This window comes from Ranitomeya variabilis, chromosome 1, assembly GCF_051348905.1.
Source record: "Ranitomeya variabilis isolate aRanVar5 chromosome 1, aRanVar5.hap1, whole genome shotgun sequence".
Classification (NCBI taxonomy): Eukaryota; Metazoa; Chordata; class Amphibia; order Anura; family Dendrobatidae; genus Ranitomeya; species Ranitomeya variabilis.
The window spans coordinates 995,942,353-995,968,217 of NC_135232.1; the positions used below are offsets into that span (position 1 = coordinate 995,942,353).

A 25,865-nucleotide genomic window follows, 5' to 3' on the forward strand; every position below is an offset into this window, starting at 1 on the left:
CACAATGCTTCTACAGGTCCTGCGTGAATGTCCCGTAAAATGGAATAAAGGACTTTGCCTTTGGGAAACGGTGAGTGCCCTATTTCTTTGCCTGTGTACAGTCAGTTTAGTTGGGATTTTCCAGCATATGAGAATATAAGAAAAAAATAAAGTCTGTATGGGAAACCTATTTACCAACTGAACAAATAATTCCCTGCTTTCATCTGTTAGATTATAAAAATCGAACTTTCATTACTTCCATTTATAATTCCTACTATTCTACACAATCCACAGCTCGTCCTACCTCGCCGGATTTATAGTAATCACCTCTAGAGCTGCCTTATTAATGGTGCAATGATTGTAATCGGCCACCGGCTCTTCCTACGGCAGCGTTTCTGGTTGTTTTTGGTGAATACGGACAAATTGACCAATAGGACATGTGGAATCCATCTCGGGGTTATATTTGTGAGAGATTCTGTGAATAAAAGTTTCATTAAAGCCCCCTCGACACATGCTCTGGCGTTATCGGGGGGCTATGGGTCACAGTCCTGCCCAAGCGCCAGGTCTCTTGTAGTGCATACATAGGCACCATAGGGCAACCTCATGATTGGCTGTGCCTGGTACTGAAGCTTACCCCCTAAACTCACAGCAGTGTGGACCCTTCAGTGAGCTCATGAGACCCTGACAGCTCATCAGAAGGTTGTATTTGTAATGTGCGCTATGACTCTGATACAAATAATACCCACGTGTATGACGCTGACACCCACTCATGTCATTCAGTACTGTGGACCGAACGCCTGAGGCCACCCCCTTAATTCCACCCCCTACCAGAGTGCCGTGCGTTTCTGCAGAAATCACTGGTAACTGAAGCCATGTAAATGTTGTAATGGGACACGGCGTACATTTCTATTTTTATCTATCAGTAGGAGGGTGATTTTACTACTATAGGGAAATGACAGATTCGCTTCTAATAATAATAAATAGCCTTTTACTATAGTTTCCCATGAACCTTTGTGTCATGGGAGCCGGACAATTACTTACTGACCAACATTCTGGGAGTTCTCATAAAGACCGATCCTGAGCCATCCTCTGTCTCACTCCTATGTAACCTGTACAGGAAATTCGGAGCTTTATCGAAAGCGCTGATATAGACCGATCCCCCAACATCAGGAAGTATGGGGTGAGGAAGAGCCCCCAAATATCAGCCTGAAAGGTTGCCTTAAAGTAGTTTTCCTAAAATCAGAGTTTCTATCCTGCACAATTAGCTGAGTGCTGGAGTTTTCCCCATTATATACAAGTGCTCCTGGCTAGATATTGGCGAACTCAAACTTTAATTTTCAGGGTTTGTACTGGACAGTTGGTTTCCGGTGTTGAACACCAAACACTGACTTTGCCCAGAAGTCCATTTTAATGTTCGGAGTTCCGGGGAAGTCCGATAATTTTCCAGCTCCAAAGTTCTTTTCTCCATACATTTCAATGTGGTTCATGTTCGGGTACCAGAACCCGATCTTCCACGGGTCCACTCATCCTTACTCCTGACTCCTTGATATGTATTAGATGTGGTTCCCCCTACTGACAGGCACTTTTCTCCCTATGGGGGGGGGGGGCCTCATGAATACTTGAAGTTATAGAAAATGATTTCAGGACCTGCAGTAATAAGACACTGCTGATCTGGGGGTCTCTGTCGCTGCTGTATGCTGTTCTCAGATAGGACGTTATTAACCTGAACACAGGTTCCCTTTATGGTGACCCGTCCTGACACCGGACATAAGGCCAGACACATGTTAAAAAAATCAACAACGAATATGTTGCAGACATTAAGATCGCCTACAGAACTGCCCCAAATCTGAGTAGGGTCTGGGGGGCAGACCTGTAGATTTTGGTTTTGGGTGGTAGATGAAGTTTGGGGATTGTCCTATCCGGTTCTCGCACCTTTCACTACAGTAATTCTGGAAGAGCATCAAATATCAAACCAATTCCAGCTCTTGAGTCCTTTTAAAACCCAAATCTGTATTTCTTCATTTCTGCACACTGACTGACCATGGCGGCCACCTTTACCACCTGAACTCATCATATTTCCTCCATCTCATAGATCTCGACTAATTCATCTCTCTCCTCGCTACACTTATTCGCTCCTCACCCAACCGCTTCCAAGACTTCTCCTAAATATCCCCCATCCTCTGGAATTCTTTGCCCCAACACGTCCGACTATCAAACACATTCGGATCCTTCAGATGGAACCTGAAAACCCACCTCTTCAGGAAAGCCTACAGCCTGCACTGACCCCGCTGCCTCCTCACCACTACTGGAGCTACCGCCTCACCAACACCGGAGCTCCTGCAACCCTCAACCTATTGTGTCCATCCCCACCATCCTGTAGAATGTAAGCCCGCAAGGGCAGGTTCCTCGCCCCTCTGTATCAGTCTGTAATTGTTAGTTTGCTTACTGTAAACGATATCTGTAATTTGTATGTAACCCCTTCTCATGTACAGCACCATGGAATCAATGGTGCTATATAAACAAATAATAATAATATGTAGTACGGCTCTGTGTCCTATACTCGCTCAGCAGCTCTCTAATGTCACGTTCTCATTAGTGGCGCTTCCTTTAGCTGTGGGTGTCGGATAGTGACAGGCACAGATAGATCACTGTCTGTATCCTGCAGGACCAATGCTTGGAAATTCCCCGGCTTCCCTGCTGTGGGATGATTCAGGTCGTCCTGTTAGTAACAATATAGTAAATAGTTGTATACAGGATACTTCACGCTCCCTCCAGACTGTTATTTATTACTACTGCATCTTCTCCTAAACTCCCCAAACATAGGGCAGGGATGTCCCCATCTGTGGCTGCATACTGGCCGCGAGGTCTTGGGGCGACATCTGTGGCTGCATACTGGCCGTGAGGTCTTGGGGTGACATCTGTGGCTACATACTGGCCGCGAGGTCTTGGGGCGACATCTGTGGCTGCATACTGGCCATGAGGTCTTGGGGCGACATCTGTGGCTGCATACTGGCTGCGAGGTCTTGGGGCGACATCAGTTGCTGCATACTGGCCGCGAGGTCTTGGGGCGACATCTGTGGCTGCATACTGGCCGCGAGGTCTTGGGGCGACATCTGTGGCTGCATACTGGCCGCGAGGTCTTGGGGCGACATCTGTGTCTGTATACTGACAGCGAGGTCCTGGGGCGACATCTGTGGCTGCATACTGGCCGCGAGGTCTTGGGGCGACATCTGTGGCTGCATACTGGCCGCGAGGTCTTGGGGCGACATCTGTGGCTTCATACTGACTGTGAGGTCTTCGGGCAACATCTGTGGCTGCATACTGGCCGTGAGGTCCTGGGGCGACATCTGTGGCTGCATACTGGCCACGAGATCTTGGGGCAACATCTGTGGCTGCATACTGGCCGCGAGGTCTTGGGGCGACATCTGTGGCTGCATACTGGCCGCGAGGTCTTGGGGCGACATCTGTGGCTACATACTGGCTGCGAGGTCTTGGGGCGACATCTGTGGCTGTATACTGACCGCGAGGTCCTGGGGCGACATCTGTGGCTGCATACTGGCCGTGAGGTCTTGGGGCGACATCTGTGGCTGCATACTGGCCGCGAGGTCCTGGGGCGACATCTGTGGCTGCATACTGGCTGCGAGGTCTTGGGGCGACATCTGTGGCTGCATACTAGCCGCGAGGTCTTGGGGCGCGTTTACACTGGTCAATGGCCGCGGCTAAACCGCTGATCCGCTACATAGAAACTGTTCAGCGCTTTTTTAATAGTCTATTAGGGGTGCGATGAGTGGGTGAAAAATCTTATGAGCTTTATGCAGAAAAATGAAACAATTCTTTTCTAATTTTCATTCATGCGTCGTCTGTGTGACATCCGTGTGCGATCCATTTTCATACAACATTAAACCATGCACATGACATACGGTTTTCTAGTTTTCTAGTAGAAATCTATCTGTAAGTATCAGATACCACTTGGATGGTTTGTGCGGAATCCGATTTTTTTTTTTCTTCCTTTTTCTCATACCCAAAGACTTGAATGTGTGAGCCTCATCCGAGACTCTAATGAACGGAGCGCATGCTGCGATTTTTTTTTTCCCTCACGGATACTTATACCGAGAAATAAAAATCAATAATCTGAGCAGCTCTATTGAATTGCAGGGGTCAGTGCACTGTCCGACTACACATCAGATAGCACATGTCTGATTTATACACTGGTCTGCATGAGCCCTAAAGAGGGGCTTACCACTTACCTTGTGCACTGAACACACAGTAATAAATTGTGCTGCACGCATAGACTGTCATCGTGCTCACCACCACATTTTCCGTTTACACAGACCTATGTGCTGTCAGGAATGATGGCCTTTAAGCAATCTTAAATATAATTTTACCTGAGAAAAGTGGAATGAGTGTGTGGCTGCTGCCAGATAAGGTATATATGTATTCTGTATGTTACATGTGGATCCATCCGCACATCCTGTGCTTTCCCAGACTGCTGAGCGGTGACTGTGACTGGTTCTGTAGCTGTGTAGCCTTGCTACATAACTGGCAGAATTTCATTTCCCGTGTTCTGGTCTCCGGTCATAATGTCACATCGCTCAGCCCGATCCGTAGTGTGATAGGTTCACAGATCATACACATAAATTCACTATTTATTGGTACACATTAAAAGTATGCAAAAGTACACAAAAAAAACCTGAAAAAATGTGATCATATCCAAAGTGATGATAAAAAATCAGGTAGTTCGAAAAGAAAGGACCATCACCCTATACTATCCGCTAACATCGTCCCTACCTGTCAGCGAAGGTTGGCACCCTTGCCTGGCGGCTGAAGAAAAATGATGAATGAAAATCTCCACACGCCCACAGCTAGTGCTGCATTATTACTCAGGGATGCTAAATAGCCAAACACCGGCTGTATACAGAGATTCTGTGGCGCGATGGCCGCTGTGCCGAACGGAAGTCTGTTTGGATCATTGTCCAGAATAAGGCTGGTTTCACACTTGCGTTGGGCCGAGCTGCGGAGGGCTGCGTAGTTCCTTCGTTAAGCCCCGCCCACTGCCATACCTCTTCCTTCAGCTCCGCCTACGTCGGCATGCGGCATGCATGTGAATGTATGTGGACACCTCCGCATGCGTCGTTTTGGCTCTGTGCCGATCATATGTTGCATTTTGTTGCAGTCGGCGCAGCGTCAAAACGATGCATGCGGAGGCATCCGCCTGGCCTGCGTACCCAATGTTAAAGATAGGTACACAGGACGCATGCCGACGTAGGCGGAGCTGAAGGAAGAGATGCGGCAGTGGGTGGGGCTTAACGGAGGAATTACGCAGCGCTCCGCAGCTCGGCCCAACGCAAGTGTGAAACCAGCCTAAGGGAGAATGATCCAAACAGACTTCAATTTGGCACAGCGGTCATCGCGCCACAGAGAATCTCTGTATACAGCCGGTGGCAGGAAAGTGTTGGAGCACAGAGGGTATCCAGGGTTGTGTGGTGAACCCCAAAATGTCATATATCTGCTGTGCAGTATCCAATAATATCACAAACTATCCTGAGGTGACCATACTACACGTGGTATACCAAACTACTCTTGCTGCAAAAACTGAAAAATGCTAAATAACACTTCTAGAACTCTATAGCATGCGATGGGCACCGCAGGGTGACACTTCATGCTAACCCTCACCCACTAATGCCCCAGGGGGTACAGAACCCACAAGAAATGTACAAGGTGTGCTATACCCCCCGTATGTCATCTATATAGGGTCTCATAGGGGCCTCCAGGGAGAGCCGCCAGGGAGCGGGGGCGACATTTGCTATAACAAGGGTGCCAACCTCCGCGGACAGGTTAGCGGACAGTATAGGGTGATGGCCCTTTATTTTGAACTACTTGATTTTTTATCATCACATTGGATAAGGTCACAGTTTTGGTATACTATTAGGGTATGTGCACACGTTGCGGATTCTGCTGCGGATTTTTCCACAGCGGATTTTGAAAATCCGCAGTGCAAAACCACTGCGGTTTTCACTGCGGATTTTATCGCGGTTTCTTCTGCGGATTCCACTGCGGTTTTACAACTTCAGTTTCCTATTGGTGCAGGTGTAAAACCGCTGCGGAATCCGCACAAAGAATTGACATGCTGCGGAAAATAATCCACTGCGTTTCCGCTCGGATTTTTCCACAGCATGTGCACAGCGTTTTTTTTTTCCTATAGGTTTACATGGTACTGTAAACTTTGGGAAAACTGCTGCGGATCCGCAGCAAAATCCGCAGCGTGTGCACATACCCTTAGGCTATGTTCACACGATGCGGTTTTCGCTGCGGATCTGCAGCGGATTTGCAGCTGCGGATCCGCAGACGTTTTCCATGCAGGGTACAGTACAATGTTACCCTATGGAAAACAAAATCCGCTGTGCCCACTATCCTTTTTTCGGCTTGAAAATCAGCGCGGATTTTCAGCGGAAAAAAAGAAGTAGCATGTCAATTCTTTCTGCGGATTCCGCAGCGGGTTTCCACCAGCACCAATAGGAAAATGCATCTGGAAACCTGCAGTGGAATCCGCAGTAGAAAAAGGACTGAAAACCGCAGTGAAAACCACCGCAGGTTTTGCACTGCGGGTTTCACAAATCAGGACCTGAAAAATCCGCAGCGAAAAAAGGATCGTGTGAACAAGCCCTTAATGAATACCAATACTGTTGTTATGTGTGTGATCTGTGAACCTATTAGCCATTTATGCACCTGTTATACTAATTGCTGCTCCGATCCGTAGTGGGACCAACCTCGCCTGATGGCTTCTAATGGGATCCACTAGGTCCTGACGTGGCGGCCATCACTGGAAAGGTGCTGATCAACGTGTACCTGGGTGATGATGTCAAAGCATTTCCGAAGTAATGACAACTAATGTCCCCAGCTCTCCCACAGCCCGGAGCACGGCAGGAGGGGAAGCATCAAAAGGAACAGTGGGTATTAGGGCGGGCTGAGGGGACCCTGCGCTGTTCCCTAGGCTGGCACCCACCAGGTACCAGCAGTGCTGACCGCACCCACCAGGTACCAGCAGTGCTGACCGCACCCACCAGGTACCAGCAGTGCTGACCGCACACTCTGCTGCTGCCTGGGAACTGCGCTGCTGGGAGCGGGAGCCGGCGTGCAGTGCAGCTACGCCTCCGTTACAGGCAGGGGGAGGACTCTTATTGTGAAAGTGCAGCTGGACACGGCTTCTTTCTGGGAACCTCCGAGTCATGAAGCTGCTTCTCCTGCTCCTCTGAGCTCAGAGCTGGACGGACCGTACCTGCTGCCGGCAGCCGCTCACGGGGAGGTAAGAGGAACCGCAGGCAGGACCGGCCACTGCCACTGTCCTCACACTCCTCAACCGGCACCGGCCACTGTCCTCACACTCCGCAGCCGGCACCGGCCACTGTCCTCACACTCCGCAGCCGGCACCGGCCACTGTCCTCACACTCCGCAGCCGGCACCGGCCACTGTCCTCACACTCCGCAGCCGGCACCGGCCACTGTCCTCGCACTCCGCAGCCGGCACCGGCCACTGTCCTCGCACTCCGCAGCCGGCTCCGGCCACTGTCCTGGCACTCCGCAGCCGGCACCGGTCACTGTCCTGGCACTCCGCAGCCGGCACCGGTCACTGTCCTGGCACTCCGCAGCCGGCACCGGTCACTGTCCTGGCACTCCGCAGCCGGCACCGGTCACTGTCCTGGCACTCCGCAGCCGGCACCGGTCACTGTCCTGGCACTCCGCAGCCGGCACCGGTCACTGTCATGGCACTCCGCAGCCGGCACCGGTCACTGTCCTGGCACTCCGCAGCCGGCACCGGTCACTGTCCTCACACTCCGCAGCCGGCATCGGCCACTGTCCTCACACTCCGCAGCCGGCTCCGGCCACTGTCCTCACACTCCGCAGCCGGCACCGGTCACTGTCCTCACACTCTATCTGCGCTAGCGATGTGACAAGTTGGCACTTGCGTTAACAGCAGCCCATTACTTTATGTGTTGAACGGGCTGCTGTTAACGCAGTGTGAACCCAGCCTTACTCTTTACATGTCTGTCCGAGCTCCTCTCAGCTGATTTGTGACCATATCAAAGTTGAATGTTCAGGGAAACAAAGAGCCAGAAAACACAAAACTGTGCAAAATTTGTAATGATACTCAATTGCAAAAATGTTCACATGCACTTAAGTTTGAACTCCTCAAAGTATTGCAGGCTGTAAATTCATGCATTGTCTTAGTTATCCCCCGGAGGCGATGTAGCTCCTTGATACTGCACCATAGGTGATAGCTGGGTTCCCTGCACCATAGCCAGCCTGAGTACTTGTGGGGATTGTCTGGTTGCCAGGCAACCCCCACATGTACTTATGCTGGCTAACAGATGTAAATCATTCAGCTGCGGCAAGGAAAGCTAAATCTCCGAGCACTAAAAAATACTCGGAGGTCACCCGAGCATGCTCGGGAAATCTCGAGTAACGAGTATATTTGCTCATCACTAGTTCTAAATAGATACTTTGTAACTGCTGGACAATGTAGGGCACCTGCTCTTGGTCTGTAATTGTGGGATACACACAGACATGTAGAAAGAAACCTGTAATGGTGATACGCTGGCACTGTGCCGTGTGCCTGGCTCTGCCCCTGCGCTGGGCCATAACTGGTTAGAGGCACGCAGACTGCAGATTGGCCTGGGGCAGCGCAGGTTCACGCTGTGGGTAGGAACATTTGTTTAAAATTGGGTTTTGCAGACAAAAATACTGAAAGTTTCCTGGCAGAAGGAATGTATTCTTAAGGAACGCTGGGAAGGAGAATGAAGGAGACGGCCTTCTAATGATGTGTTTACAGAAACTTGGAGAGAAGACTTGAAGGGGTGGATTTTAGGAGACCAGCATATGCTTAGACAGCATGCTACGTCCTAATCTGGGGGCTTATGCCTGAACCGTGACTTTAGGGGGTACAGTATTTAATTGGGCGTGGGGTGTGCTGTCAATGAAGGGCTCTCTGCCTGTATGTTCCTGGCTATGGGGAGATCAGTGCGTCACGTCTGGCAGCTTACTGCTACACTGAAGCATTGGGGAATGGATGTAATACTGGCCAAGTCAGAGCCGCTCACACGTTGGTGAGAAGGGAACTCCGCCAGGTAAGGAGATTCTCAGACCTCCCGATATTACTGACCCGACCGATGGACGCGGAGCCCTACAAATCGTTTCTCCAAACTCTAGTCTTAGGTCAGAACAATGTCTACTCTCATTATCCATGACCTTTAGGGTCACATCACATGACAGGCCGATTTATATTGATCAGAGTTTGATCTAATTCTCTCATTTGTGGAGAAGATGGGGAAAAAATGTCTCCATTCTGAGGAAATCAGGCCACACTCAGATGTCAGACAGGGAAGAATCGGAGACGTGCTCAGCCCCATAGAATAACATTGGTCTGAGTGCGATCCAATGTTTTTGTTGGATCATACTCACATAAAAAAATATGGTCGTCTGCATGAGCCCTAAAACCAGCCCCCTGATTAGACCCCAATTGTGCTGTTGAACAGTTTCCCACCAAGTCATGGACTCTACCAGACATTTTTGGTGTCAGTGGTATTTGGCATTAGCAGATAACTTCAGTCCTTTAATTTAATGATTGGTGTTGATGCACAAGTGCATTACTAAAGGCCCCGTCACACATAGCGATTTACCAACGATCACGACCAGCGATATGACCTGGCCGTGATCGTTGGTAAGTCGCTGTGTGGTCGCTGGGGAGCTGTCACACAGACAGCTCTCTCCAGCGACCAACGATCAGGGGAAAGACTTCGGCATCGTTGAAACTGTCTTCAACGATGCCGAAGTCCCCCTGCAGCACCCGGGTAACCAGGGTAAACATCGGGTTACTAAGCGCAGGGCCGCGCTTAGTAACCCGATGTTTACCCTGGTTACCAAAAAAAAAAAACAGTACATACTCACCATCTGATGTCCGTCAGGTCCCTTGCCGTCTGCTTCCTGCTCTGACTGAGTGCCGCCGTACAGTGAGAGCAGAGCGCAGCGGTGACGTCACCGCTGCGCTCTGCTCTCACTGTACGGCGGCACTCAGTCAGAGCAGGAAGTAGACGGCAAGGGACCTGACAGACATCAGATGGTGAGTATGTACTGTTTGTTTTTTTTACATTTACGCTGGTAACCAGGGTAAACATCGGGTTACTAAGCGCGGCCCTGCGCTTAGTAACCCGATGTTTACCCTGGTTACCAGTGAAGACATCGCTGGATCGGTGTAACACACACCGATCCAGCGATGTCAGCGGGACATCAACGACCAAAAAAAGGTCCAGGCCATTCCGACACGACCAGCGATCTCGCAGCAGGGGCCGGGTCGCTGGTACGTGTCACACATAGCGAGATCGCTACTGAGGTCGCTGTTGCGTCACAAAACTTGTGACTCAGCAGCGATCTCGCTAGCGATCTCGCTATGTGTGACGGGGGCTTTAGCCTGAGTACCCATGACCCTGTCTGTTGTGAAAATTGCTTAGATTCGTACTTTCGTCCATGTATCCTGCTTCCAACCTGTAGAACTGACTATTGATTGCTGCCTATTATATCCCACCCCAGGTACCATTGTAGTGAGATAACCAATGTTATTCACTTACATGGCATTGGCTTTGTACTATGTGCTTCTCTGACATTATATTTTACAACATTATCTGCCTACATTATGCAGTATATTTCTTAGACCTGATGAGGTTGGTGTACTAACTTTGAAAATCTATGTCAGGATGGTTGTTCAAATGAACATTTCTCATTAAGCACTAGTGATGAGTGAGTATACTCGTTGCTCGGGTGATCTCCGAGTATTTGTTAGTGTTCGGAGACTTCGTTTTTGTTGCCTCAGCTGCATGATTTACTGCTAATAGACAGCGTGATTACATGTGGGGATTTCCTAACAACCAGGCAACCCCCACATGTACTCAAGCTGGCTAGCAGCCATAAATCATTCAGCTGCAGTCAGCAAAAACTAAATCTTCGAGCAGTTACAAATACTCGGAGACCCCCCAAGCAACGAGTATACTCGCTCATCACTATTAAGCACTCATTTTGTTTTTATATTAGTCGGGAAAACTTTCACAAAGGAGTATGCAACCATTCAGACATGAATTGTAAAGCATATACCCCAGCCCCATCTGGTGTAAAAGAACTATTTATAATGTGTAAGGTTTGTATTGTAAAATCTGATTACAGATCCTGTGTAATCCCTTCTTGATAGCAGGCAATGAATGCAGAGAGCTGGCGTTCTGGGGGACTCCGATGGCTGCAGTTGGCTTTCCTCTTGTTTTTTAATGCCTTGGACATGAATAAGCGTGTTATTGCGGGAAAATTGTTCTGGCATTCCTAACCCAATGCTTTACTATAGACGCTCGCAATACATTTGTGCAGATTAGTCCAACGGGTCTCAGACTATTCAGCTTTGTGTTGTGGCTCTACATTGTTCCACTTCTTCAGATGTTGTATTCTGGAGGTAGTCACCGCCTGTGACTCACATAGTGTGCAAGCAATGCAGACACAAAACTGATGACATAATGAATGTGTATGCCCTGTGATGACTCACGCACTCTGTCCAGACTATCACATTCTACAGATTAGCCAGGTCACTGCTTGGTTCCTATGCCATCACGACGTGTCACCACGTACCAGACTCCTGTTACAAATAACTTGACTTTTTTCCCCTACAAAGCGGATCAATGCTGTTAGACAAGAAAATAACCTGCTGATATCATGCGCTGTAGTTTATCACTATTCTGGATCGGAGTTGGATGAAGCTATAATGCGACACCTATGGCATTCACTATGGGAACAATATAGAAGTGTTTTCTATTGGATTTATATCGCCCTCCACGCCGCTCTGCCTTGTGCATGAGACTACGTACTGAAAAAGCCCTACGGTATCTAATACTTTAGTGTTTCCCATTGCGCCAATGCCAAGAACCCTCTCATGAAATAGTTTCCTCCAGATTAGGGCTATGCTCATACATTTCTACATTTGCATAAGGACAGAGCGAATACACTAAATTTGCCCATTCCGCATTGGCCAATTTCTCCCAAGTGTTCAGTCGCTCTCTATAAGAACAGAGTGAGCAGCTGCCACTGTCTCATGCAATATGTGAACAAAAGGTTGGAGTTTTTCTAAGGCTAGTTTCACATTTGCGTTTAAATCCGCAGCGTTTAAAACGCATCCGCAAGTGGTGGAAAAAATGCATATAAATGCGGCGTTTTTTAGACGCATGCGGTGTTGCATGCGGGTAAAAAAACGCCGCGTTTGTACGCATTTATATGCGTTTTTTCCTGCGTTTGCGTTTTTGGTACGCATGAAGAGAAATTTCACAAGAGAAAAATCAAGATAACCAGACACCGCCAATGGGACTACAGAGGGAGTGTATTATGACGAAACGCGGAACGGTATAAACGCCTCCCCCAAAAGAAATTCATGAATAGCTGGTTTTTGTTCATTCTGCTTCACAAAAATCGGAATAAAAAGCGATCAAAAATGTCACGTGCCCGAAAATGTTACTAATAAAAATGTCAACTCGTCCCGCAAAAAAACAGACCTCACATGACTCTGTGGACCAAAATATGGAAAAATTGTAGCTCTCAAAATGTGGTAACGTAAAAAATATTTTTTGCAATAAAAAGTGTCTTTAGTGTGTGACAGCTGCCAATCATAAAAATCTACTAGAAAACCCCCTATAAATAGAAATCAAACCCCCTTCATCAACTCCTTAGTTAGGGAAAAATTAAAAAAATGTATTTATTTCCATTTTCCCATTAGGGTTAGGGCTAGGGTTTGGATCCCTTTATCACCTTGATGGTGGGGGGTGGCTTATCAGTGTCTAAACTTGTTTTTCTCTATTGAAACGCATGCGTTCAAAAACGCAACCAAACGCATGTGCTTAAAAACGCATGCGTTTACATAGACAGCAATGCGTTTTTTTGTCGCAATCTTTGCGCAATCGACCACATGCGTTTCCTGGCGGCAAATAGAAATTACTACATGTTGCATTTCCGCGCCAAGCCGTAAACGACGGAAAAACGCATGCGTCGTCAAACGCGGCAAAACACGAGAAAAAAAAGCATGCGTTTTTAATGTTAAATATAGGAAAACAAAACGCATGCGTTTATATGCGGTACAAACGCTGCGGCAACAACTGCAAATGTGAAACCAGCCTAATTTTCTGAGTGTCCCCTCCCCCGGCACTACCTGTCTAGGACAGTGAGGAGACCTCCACATTAGATGGTCGGCCGACACCATTTACTATTATTCTGACAACTTTAATCTAATCTATGAGACCCTGAGAAGAACAAATTGCAAACATGTAACAGATGGAGAACCTTGAAATATAGAGCAAAATGCCAGTTTTTTTCTTATATTTCTTCAGCTAAGCTTGTATGTGCCTTATTACCCGGGACATACATTTCCCAATACTTATCTAGTCACTTTTGTAAATAACATGAGAAAATGTACAACTTGCTGCAACTAAATCGGGATACTACTTATCTATGTTTACTTTGAGCTTGCTGTTCCTTCACGTTATAACTTGTGTATGTCCTGCAGAAATCTGATCTTTTATGGTTGGAAGCTATATTATACAGAATTGTTGAAGGTCGGAATAATTACTTAAAGGGGTTGTGGGACAAACAAAAGGACGTGTTAATCAATTGTTACTTGGAATAATAATAATTTCCACAATGGCATTTGTTTAATTATAATCTTCCTGTGCTGAGATAATCTTATAAACGTGTCTCCATGTACTGTGTAATGGTTGTGTCTGACCGTACAGGTACCGTACTGCTCCTGGGCAGCGGGGGAAGCAAAAGAGTAAGGAATATTTAGTTTTCGAGAACATAAAAGCAAAATAATCTAGGAATTTCCTTCTGACAGAAATGCGGTAAGTCCCTTGTGACTTACAGTAATCACCAGTCAGCATAATGAGAAACGTCCTCACTCTTTTAATTCATCACTTTATTCCGTAGACACAACATAGCCGAGATGTTTACTGCACGTACATGAAGATGCAGGAAAGTGGCCGTGTCCTATTGTCTGGGGTCACTGCTCAGATATGTGTGACATTCCAAGACAATGACTAGACTACTCCTTCTCCTCATCTTAAATTCCTTTTACTTGTGGCAATTATCATGTTCAACATCATTATAATTAGGCTCCAAGTCCTTGTCCAGGTTAGACATGAGCAGGAATAGCTTATTTGGACTTCCCACTTTATATCTTTCTATCACCTCATATACCCACCCATAGTAGAGACAAGAACAGGAAAGACCACTCATGCGAAAGGGACTATGGAGAAACCTAAGCTTATTGTATCATGTAAACTCACGGCTTGAACTTTAAAACTTGCTTTATCGATCAGCGACATCTGTAAAAGGAGGCTTAGCTGGAGCTTCTTGTAGTTACTATTGTACCTATGTAGCATACTTCAGTGTTCTCTGCTTCATATTAGGGGATACGATATAAAAAAGCAGGAGGAGCGGAGATGCAAAGATAACTAACATGATGGAGAATAGTAGTTGGAAGGGTAGGTGCACGCGATGAGTATTAGGCAGCGCTTTGGACGCAGCACATGTCCATTTGCGTCCAAAGTGCTGCTGGCTTTTGAACGCAGGTGATTCCGCATGTGTTCACTGAACCGTACGGATTCACTGCGTCCAATACATTGTACAGATGACATTTATCTTGCGGAGGCTCCGCAAGATGAGTAGACATGAAGAGGTCTGGAGAGACGTTCCGCATGTCCGTCCGTGTGGGTGATCCGCGGGCATCTCTGGACGCATAGTGGGCATTGTATGTCTTAAAATCCCATCCACTATGCTGTAACATCTGGACACTGCGGGTTACGTTTACTGATCGTGTGCACCTACCCTTACAGGTAGGGAAGAGTAATGTAACAGTGTAGTGTATAGTTAGGATGGGGGAGATCAGTAATACAGTTGGGAAAGGTGCTTATTTTTAGGAGTGGTGAAATGTTAGAAAGGTAAGGGCAAGTCTAACACAAATTAGGGCAGCTTGGGAGTGATCTAAATGCCTGGTGTGGAAAGATAATAAAGGAAGATGATAGTAAACAGCCAAAGATATATAGATAAGCTTTGTGGATAAGCTCAGAAAACGTTTGAAGATTTAGGCAGGACACGGCATCTCAAGAATTACTGTACCTGCATTCACACATCGGTGGGCAGTGTTGGTGCCGATTTACCACCCATTGCATGTGTTCTATTCTGATCCTCAGTTTCTGACATGCTTTGAGTTTTACGGATCTCATTCTGTGATTTTAACAGATGTCTGAAGAGGTCCATTCGGCTTAATGTGTCTATGTGCTGTCTGAAAATAATTTGGGCATCACACACTTCCCACACAGATGTGTGAATTCAGCCTTACTGTCACAATAAACAGCATTTCCTCTTGATACTCTGCTCTGGTAGACGCAGGGCCTCTGACACGCTTGTATTTGTCATTTTTAAAGCTTTGTTAAAAAAACATAATTTCTTTGCGTTTTCATGACTTATTTTTCCAAGCATGTTTGGTGACATTTTGAGTATGTAACATTTTAAACATTTATTAGTTGTGGAGTTTTGTATGTCCTACAGAGAAGTCAGTTTGAAAAAAAAGCCATTACTAGCACATGCTGCATGCCACCGAACCAAGAAACTCTGCAAAATGGCAAAAAACGTAAGCACTGTGCATGTTGGCCTTATGATATGGTGATATTTTAGGTTAAAGGGGGATAAAATGAGGAAGGAACTGCACACCAAATGGCACAGAAGAATGCTTCAATCACAAATTTATATTAGTCTCTCATGTCCATGATACACATGCGGGATATACTGGAGTGGTTCCTGGTTTTGCCTTCTGAGGAAGCCCATCCCAGACCCTGGATATCCTAATGTAGGTCCACTGACCAAATTTCATGCACATGACGAAGACTGTCATACATAAAACCCCACTATATATTCCTGTAACCATTGTGGTGTGAGTAATGAACATGAGAAACTAATGATAAAATGTGTTTTTTTTCCTTCCCTTAGCTGTTACATTCTGATGGGGCGAAATGGTCAGCGCCATAGGAAGTAGCACTCACCATAACCTACACAATAATCTATTAATCTATGGGAGGGCAGCCTACTCTGCCCTTTCTCTTCTTAGGATAAGTTACCAGTACAAAATAGGTAGTGTCGGACTGGGGTGCCAAAGGCCTACCAGTAACATTGACTTTGGAGGGGCCACTTTTCACCTACATACAAATGTTACAATGACCCTTGTACAAAAATGTACCTATATCTCTATATATTAATAAATAAACTGGGTAGTTTGGTTAATGAATGAGATGTTGCTTTTTTTTCTGTACAGAGTGAATCAAGTTACGGTAATTATGACAAGTACTGCCCATATAGTGGGATTGAGGACCCAGATCTGCATAGGGGCCCTCCGGGGGATTCCCCTGTTACCCTATGGGCCAGTCTGAGCCTGGTGTCAGACTCCCAGCATGGAACTGCTGATTTCAGCTCTGGAGGTGACCAGATGTGAACAGTGATAGGAGCCTGCACAGGTTTGTTTAATGCGTAGTGGCTGCTACCGAAAACTGCAGCTCAACTCTCATTCAAGTGAAGTGTAAACAGTATTGGACCCACATAGATCTGATATAGATGACCCAGTCTAAAGGCCCCTAAAAGGCCCATTGATGCTTCGGCTAATTGTTTGGCTTGTAGCCGTCTTGACCGAGCACTCCTGTGTTGTCTATGAGAAAGCTCCTGGCTGACATGTCGGCTGACGACATATCTCTTGGAGAACAATGCGATCGACAGTCCTAACTCAAACATTACTGAACGACATCTTCCCAACAGTCACCCCCACCCATACATATGAGATTGTCAGCCAAACCCATTGTTATCTGCGGGTTCAGCTGATATGTTTACCTTGTTTGGGAGCCTTAAGAATCAGCATCATAAGGCTGGAGAACCCCTTTACAAAAGCATCTGAACCCTGCATGTTTGATCTAAAAAAAAAAAAAAAAAAAAAGTCAGCAAAATATCTGGAAAGGCCGCCCCGCCAAGATGTATAGTGGCTGAGTTCCCTTTATAACTACAGTCTGGGGATGAAGGCTTCGGCCTAATGAGGAGCTGCATCTTGGATGGTGGTTGCTGCACAGCAGAATATGGCATTGCCTGTGGTTGGCCACCTTCGTGTAGTGTTTCTATAGATCTTCCTGGAGGGGATGTGTGTGATGGAGACTTTACATATAAACCTATTGCTAGTTCGGCTTCCTGGCCCTTTAACCCTCTCTTATTTTGACAGTTTATAACTGGGATGTTGCTCCATGGACACCAGTGACATTTCTGCGGCACGCACAGCTACCTTTTATGGCTCTCGCATAAAAGATTTGTTCAGCATTGTGCCCTTTTAAAGCTAGTCTGCTTGATGTACTGGATTTCTTGTTTTTATTCAGGGTCAATCATGTTCCAGCACGAGACACTTGACAGTCGCTGGTGTCAATTCCGTCTTTCCAAGTCCGGGGTTTATAGCGCTCTTCCCCCGTACTGCTCTACATAGTGCTGTGAATCAGTAAGAATCTAATATTGTCTGTGGCTGTCAGTCTTTCCGCGGGGTGATCATCCCTGTGAGAGCCGTATCGTCCTCGCTTTTCTAGAATTAGGACTAATAACTGGTTATGTAGAATTATTTTTACAATTTTAACAGGAAGGGGCAATTTAGTATCTTGAGAATGGAGTCCTGTCTCCTATTCCAAAAAAATGAACGGAGAAGAATCTACATTCAGTGGAATAGATGCAGGTCCCACATCTCAGCCCCGTTCCTAAGGGTCGGTGCACACAACAGTTTTCTCTCCATCTGAGAAAATCTGCCCAATTATTCTGATCAGGTTAATCAGAGTGGCATCAGTTTTTGGGGATCATGTTCGCACTTCGAACAACTTAGTTACTTCACCTAAAAAAACCATGGCATGAACAGGTTTTTTTAGAGTGAGAATGTACAAAGATTTGCTGGGGGCTTATACCACATCATCCATATAAATACAGAGTCAAGAACCAGACCATGGTCGTCACTCAGCCTGCCTTTGTGTTCAGGGTAAGAACATTATATGCCCTTTAATTACAGGCATATGTAAGTATAAACCAATACTTTGTCATTATACGCTGCCACATACTTGTGGTTGTTACTTAAAGGGAACCTGTCACCACGTTTTTGGAAGATGGGATAAAAATAGCGTTAAATAGGGGCAGAGGTGGGCGTTACATTAGTGTGTGTGTTATGCGTTTATTACCCACCTAAGTTGCCGAAATAACTTTGCAAAGTCTCCGTTTTCGCCTGTCAATCAGGCTGGTCAGGTCACATGGGCGTGGTGTCTTCACCCAGATTTTGCGTAGTTTTCCGTTGGTGGCGTAGTGGTGTGCGCATGCCCAAGGTCCCGAATCCTCTGCCAGGGGATTTAAAATAGCGCGGTGTTCGTTATTGCATTGGTGATCGGTGGGCGCGGCCATCTTCCTTTGGCCGCGCGTGCGCAGAAGCGGCGCTCTGCTGGCCGCGGCTTCAGGAAAATGGCCGCCGCGATATCCATCTGCGCACGCGCGGCATCCCGCGGCCATTTTCCTGAAGCCGCGGCCAGCAGAGCGCCGCTTCTGCGCACGCGCGGCCAAAGGAAGATGGCCGCGCCCACCGATCACCAATGCAATAACGAACACCGCGCTATTTTAAATCCCCTGGAAGAGGATTCCGGACTTTGGGCATGCGCACACCACTACGCCACCAACGGAAAACTACGCCAAATCTGGGGGAAGACAACGCCCATGCGACCTGACCAGCCTGATTGACAGGCGAAAACGGAGACTTTGCAAAGTTATTTCGGCAACTTAGGTGGGTAATAAACGCATAACACACACACTAATGTAACGCCCACCTCTGCCCCTATTTAACGCTATTTTTATCCCATCTTCCAAAAACGTGGTGACAGGTTCCCTTTAAGCCGTTTTAAAGAGAAAGAAACACTTATTGAAAAGGAATGATCCCTTAATCCTGCCACAACAGTACATCCTGGCTGTTACCTCAGGTGGCCTTGTTCGCTCTGTGCACAGCCTCCTGGTCGCTCTCGGGGCTTCTCAAGGTATTTTGGGCCATTATTACCTTGTCATAAAAGATCAGCGGCCATTTGTTATGTTGACATAAGACAATGCGGCCTGTTGTTCTGTGAAGAAGGTCTGCTACTCGTCCACTAGACTACAAGGCGTCCTACTGCAGATATTACTGGACAGTTGTGGTTATAAAAGGTGTAATGTGGGGAGACTCGATCCCATTGTAACCAGTAACGCTCCCTATTGTCCATATCCATGTCACTGTATAGTGAAGGCTTTTCTCCCCAGAGACTAGATGGACATGGAAAGTACCAACCACTTAGACCGAACAAATAAGGACTGTTCACATGACGTTTTTATCTGTGTACGCTGAGACTGCTCCTGATGTACAAGCAAAACCTGTCCAGAGGCTGAGGCTAAAACAGAGTTAAGTAATAGTACAGGAGACCACGCTATTCCATCCCACTGTATCTAGTAAAATAATATGCATTTTATTGTAATGGGAGGCCATGAATTACAGACCTGTATTGAATGTAAAGCTTGGGAAGCTAATGTGACATCACTGAGCGTGTAGAGAGGATTTGCTCCCTGTGGTACAGAAAGATGCTAAACCGGACCTTCTCAGCACATCACCCGATGAGGACCAGCAGGACAACTGTCTAATTAGCAGGATCACATGCACCCCACCTTCATGCACTTTGCTCTCTATTTTCCTTGAGGCTCTCTGTGAGACCCCTCTCCGACAATTAGTCACTGAACTTTTGTGCTCTTGGGAGAAGCCCACATCACCACAACCTTCCCTCTGATCTGCCCCATTGTCATTCCTTCCCCTGCATCACATATCTTTTCTTCGCTGTTATTGTCATTCATTGCAATGTCTATTATCATTATTGATTGGCTAAAGACGCTCAAAACTTTCATAATTTCCTGTGATTAGCCTTCATGTTGGCAGCCCTGATTTTATGGCTCTCACTTGATTCCCTGGCTAGCAAATCTTAGCGACCCATCTGCCTTCACCCTCCCGATGGTGTTTAGTGGCGAGTTTCAATGCCAGGCACACTGACATCGTGCCGTGATGACACCACCAGTCAATACCAAGGGGGAGATGATGGGGGAGGGTTTAGTGTTCAGAACACTAGCTTGGCTTGGGACCACCCAACTGACAATTGCAACCAAATTTGCTTAGCAATGAAAAGTCGATCAATGCTCATAAAGTTTTTTTTCACACACATTTAAGTCTACTTTACAACATTGTTATTAACTAAATATAATCAAAGTTTGTTTGTTACTGGAAGGGTTGTGACTTGTGAGAATTACTGGTTGACAGATAACAACTAAAATTATTAACGATCTACTTTCTTTGCTTGGAACAAATTAGAAAAACAAGGGTGAGGTAATGATATAATTAAAATTAGCATCGGGGCCAATTGTGTCATCTAACACCTTGAGCGAGTGAGTATTTCTTCATCCCCACACCCTTTGTATTTTTGAATGAGGGAACTCTAACTCAGATGCACTACAGTATAATTGTTAGTTTTGGGAATGTTGATGTCAGATTTTTTAATAGATTTGTTTCAGAAAAATAACGCAGATAGGCTTTTACTTGTCTGACATGCTTGTATTATCACATATTAGAACATATTAGTGTAGCAAGAGAAAAAAAAATTACCAGTTAATCTATTTATTTCTATTTTGACTATGTGCATTATAATTCACCGAATACAAAGGCACGTATTATATTCTGATAGCAGCCTCTGTACTTGGTGCCGGCAGAATGGAAAAGTAGAGAAGTTCATTTTAACAAATGTTGGACATTAGTTGTATGTTGGCAAATAAGAAAAAGGGTGACCAGCCCATGTCTCCTAAAATGGGTGATATAGAAGGGAGAAGAGGCAATTTCCACTGCATAGTAATAAGGAACAAGCCTGTATAAACAAGCCACCAATCACCTTACAAATGGGTGGCTTGTTCGTCTGGTGAAATGATATTTAAGAATGCTTAAAATCATCCTTTTCAGCAGCGTATGATATTCTATGGGTACAGAACAATTGTAATAACCATTGTTCTGTGCTCGTGGAAGGGTTGTCGGGATGTCTAAAGCGAGCTACTAAATGGCTGCCGATCAGATTACATGATGCTTGTTTGTCAGGGAATTGCTGAGTAGACAGGCTGAAAATCTAGAAACAAACGTTGTTAGGAACTCTTGTTCCCAATTATTAACCATTGTAAACGGGCCCTAAAGCCCCCCATACATATTAGGGTACCGTCACACAGTGGCATTTTTATCGCTACGACGGCACGATTCGTGACGTTCTAGCGATATCGTTACGATCTCGCAGTGTCTGACACGCTACTGCGATCAGACACCCTGCTGAGAATCGTACGTCGTAGCACATCGTTTGAAACTTTCTTTCGTCGCTGGATCTCCCGCTGTCATCGCTGGATCGTTGTGTGTGACAGCGATCCAGCGATGCGATCGCTTGTAACCAGGGTAAACATCGGGTTACTAAGCGCAGGGCCGCGCTTAGTAATCCGATGTTTACCATGGTTACCAGCATAAAAGTAAAAAAAAAAAAAAATCGTACATACTCACATTCCGGTGTCCTTCAGGTCCCTTGCCGTCTGCCGGCCGGAAAGTGAGAGCAGATCACAGCGGTGACGTCACTGCTGCGCTCTGCTCTCACTGTACGGCTGCACTCAGTCAGAGCAGGAAGCAGACGGCAAGGGACCTGACGGACATCAGATGGTCAGTATGTACTGTTTGTTTTTTTTTACTTTTACGCTGGTAACCACGGTAAACATCGGGTTACTAAGCGCGGCCCTGCGCTTAGTAACCCGATGTTTACCCTGGTTACCAGCGAACCTCGGCATCGCTCCAGCGCCGTGATTGCAAAGTGTGACCGCAGTCTACGACGCTGGAGCGATACTCATACGACGCTGCGACGTCACGGATCGTGCCGTCGTAGCGACGAAAATTGTACCGTGTGACGGTACCCTAAGGGTTAATGTTTTTTAAATATATCTTCCCTAGAAGATATCTCAAGATAAGAATGGGATAAGGAATTAACTCACTCAGCATTTCTAAGTCATGTAGTAGACAATGCTTCCGATGAATAAGTTAGATCTCTGAAATTGGCCATTACTTTACATTAAAAAGCTATCAAAGTGTCTAATATTTAATCGAGAATGAAACTTGCAGTTGACAAAGAACTTTTCATGAGATGTAACATGATTCTGGCACATGTCTCCAGCTTTTCTTGCAACACATGTTACTTGTAGAGTTCATCCCTTAAAAGGGAATAAAGGAGAGTAAAAATAAACACAGTTTTGCAAAGAAGATATTTAAGTAATGACCCATGATTATCTGTCATTAAAGCTGCATCTTAATACTTCCTGCTCTTCAGCTGTGTGGTTTTACTTGGCCTTTGGTCCAGAGATGATGTTAGAAAAGCCTTGAAGAGTGAAAGGAGGCCATCATCTTCACCCGGAGAGAGGCGTTTGGAGAAAATGTGTGCACTAGGAGATCACTAGTCTTCTGCAGTGCACCCTGATTTTGGGGAAGAGCTGCTAACTAAAACTTTGACATTCCCATCTGTTGATGTCAGGCTTCTCTTGGGCTATCGTCATTTTCCCCCAGAAATGTCTAATTATGGATGCTTTATAAACTGCTTATCTGAGAGAAGTGCTGGGTGAAATATGAAATGGAGCAGATCCTGAAAAGAACTGAATTGGATTAGTGGAGCTGACAGCTTGTAGGTCATATCATCCCTGTTACCTTTAGCATGAGATAAAATATGCATCCAATAAACTTTACAGATAGATGATTTTCTCTGTGGTATGTAGGACAGTGGTTCCCACTAAACATCTGGTGCATCTAAACTCTGTTTCTTTTAAGAGGACCTGTCATTTCTCTGGATATATCTATTTTAGTAAATGCGTGCGTTCCTCATGTAAAAGTAATTCTGGAGTTCTTCTTGTTGTCTGATTTGTGCCATTCATTCGTTATTCCTCCTGAATGTTGATGAATACATTCACAACTAAGTTTTTGCGTTCCTTCCTGTCAAAGGGTGTGTCCCTACATAGTCTGGCCCTGATGGGACGGTATGGCAAAAGCCTAGACGAAAAAAGAAAACCAGCTCACCCAAGCTCTAGCTATGTGGAAGCACGGAATCCAATGGACCAATTGTAGAGCAAATGTAGAAAAAAATCCAGTTTCTTAAAATTGCAAGGTTTTTTTTGAAAAAAAACAGATTAAAATTCAGTGCATGATATTCACACAAACAGCCACGTGTTTCGAACGCACACGGCGTTCTTTGTCAGAGCTGAACACAAAATGAGCGCATGTCAAATAGTCACATGATCACTAGTGATGAGCGAATATACTCGTTACTCGAGATTTCCCTAGCACGCTCGGGGGTCCTCAGAGTATTTTTTAGTGCTCGGAGATTTAGCTTTCATCGCCTCAGCTGAGTGATTTACAGCTTTTAGCCAGCCTGAGTACATGTGGGGGTTGCCTGGTTGCTAGGGAATCCCCACATGTAATCAAGCTGGCTAGTAGCTGTAAATCATCCAGCTGCGGTGAAAAAAACTAAATCTCCGAGCACTAAAAAAATACTCGGAGGACACCCGAGAGTGCTAGGGAAATCTCGAGTAACGAGTATATTCGCTCATCACTAATGATCACCAAAAAAAGTGAAGAAAAAAACACCGATTTTTATTTTATTTTATTTAGTGTCGTGTTACTTAAATGTCTTGCAGTCATTTTGTGTAATGAATTTTTATCTTTTTTTCAATAAACCTTGCAATTTTATTTAACATGATAAAAGCCTGTCAATTTTGGGGAACCTGTCGCATCCAGAAACTCTATTTACCTGCTAATATAGGGTTAATCTGCAGGTAATTGGCGTTTAAATATATAATTTCCATGTCGCTATTCTTTCTCAGTCATCAGGGCGGTGCAGAGAGCTTTTAGTCACTGTACTGTGAGTGCAGAGCAGGCAGTCAGTCTGAGTGGTGGGGAGGGATCACAGCCGCAGCTCGCTGTATAGTAAGTGATGACTAGCACAGCTGCTTGCACCGCCCCAATGACTGGAAGCGAGCGGCTATAGGGAGAATGCAACTTCATTTTTTTTTCCTGTAACTTCAGCTCCAGTAAGTTGGCTAAACAGGAGATACAGGCTATTTACCAGCAGATTTCCCCTATACCTGCATGTAAATAGCGTTTTTGGATGCAACAGGTTCCCTTTAAGTATACAATTCAAGAAAGAACAGAGGATCTGGGGTTTGATTAAAAAAATTAAAAAACCTCCAGTAATATTTCATGAAGAATATGTCATGGAGCAATGTCAGGAGAGTTGGATCATACCAATGTTCAGGGCTAGTTTAAAGTTTTGTGCACCCACATTCTCATTTTTTTTTCTGCCCCCTTTATACTAACTCTGCTTTGTTCAATGCTTATATATAAAGTGTGTATAAGCACATAATAACAAAAGAAACACTCAATGTACAGTACAGACCAAAAGTTTGGACACACCTGCTCATTTAAAGATTTTTCTGCATTTTCATGACTATGAAAATTGTACATTCACACTGAAGGCATCCAGAACTATGAATTACCACATGTGGAATTATATACTTAACAAAAAAGTGTGAAACTGAAAATATGTCTTATATTCTAGGTTCTTCAAAGTAGCCACCTTTTACTTTGATGACTGTTTTGCACACTCTTGGTATTCTCTTGATGAGCTTCAAGAGGCAGTCACCGGGAATGGTCTTCCAACAATCTTGAAGGCGTTCCCAGAGATGTTTAGCACTCTTTGGCCCTTTTGCCTTCACTCTGCGGTTCAGCTCACCCCAAACCATCTCGATTGGGTTCAGGTCTGGTGACTGTGAAGGCCAGGTCATCTGGCGTAGCACCCCATCACTCTCCTTCTTGGTCAAATAGCCCTTACACAGCCTGGAGGTGTGTTTGGGGTCATTGTCCTGTTGAAAAATAAATGATGGTCCAACTAAACGCAAACCGGATGGAATAGCATGCCGCTGCAAGATGCTGTGGTAGCCATGCTGCTTCAGTATGCCTTCAATTTTGAATAAATCCCCAACAGTGTCACCAGCAAAGCACCCCCACACCATCACACCGCCTCCTCCATGCTTCACGGTGGGAACCAGGCATGTAGAGTCCATCCGTTCACCTTTTCTGCGTCGCACAAAGACACGGTGGTTGGAACCAAAGATCTCAAATTTGGACTCATCAGACCAAAGCACAGATTTCCACTGGTCTAATGTCCATTCCTTGTGTTCTTTAGCCCAAACAAGTCTCTTCTGCTTGTTGCCTGTCCTTAGCAGTGGTTTCCTAGCAGCTATTTTACCATGAAGGCCTGCTGCACAAAGTCTCCTCTTAACAGTTGTTGTAGAGATGTGTCTGCTGCTAGAACTCTGTGTGGCATTGACCTGGTCTCTAATCTGAGCTGCTGTTAACCTGCGATTTCTGAGGCTGGTGACTAGGTTAAATTAATCCTCAGAAGCAGAGGTGACTCTTGGTCTTCCTTTCCTGGGGCGGTCCTCATGTGAGCCAGTTTCTTTGTAGCGCTTGATGGTTTTTGCCACTGCACTTGGGGACACTTTCAAAGTTTTCCCAATTTTTTCGGACTGACTGACCTTCATTTCTTAAAGTAATGATGGCCACTCTTTTTTTCTTTACTTAGCTGCTTTTTTCTTGCCGTAATACAAATTCTAACAGTCTATTCAGTAGGGCTATCAGCTATGTATCCACCA

General features: G+C 45.7%; 1 protein-coding gene across 3 annotated transcripts in view; it reads left to right on the forward strand.

Annotated features, from left to right (window-relative positions):
* Positions 1-25,865, forward strand: part of PALLD (palladin, cytoskeletal associated protein) — a 549,209-nt gene that overhangs the window by 456,433 nt on the left and 66,911 nt on the right. Inside the window, exon 1 of one of the 3 annotated variants that reach the window (XM_077279476.1) lies at positions 6,789-7,282. The exons of the other annotated variants lie outside the window; for them this stretch is intronic. The gene's annotated coding sequence lies outside the window, so the exon portion shown is untranslated. Of the gene's footprint in view, positions 1-6,788; positions 7,283-25,865 lie in introns of those variants that run through there. 3 annotated transcript variants of the gene reach the window in all.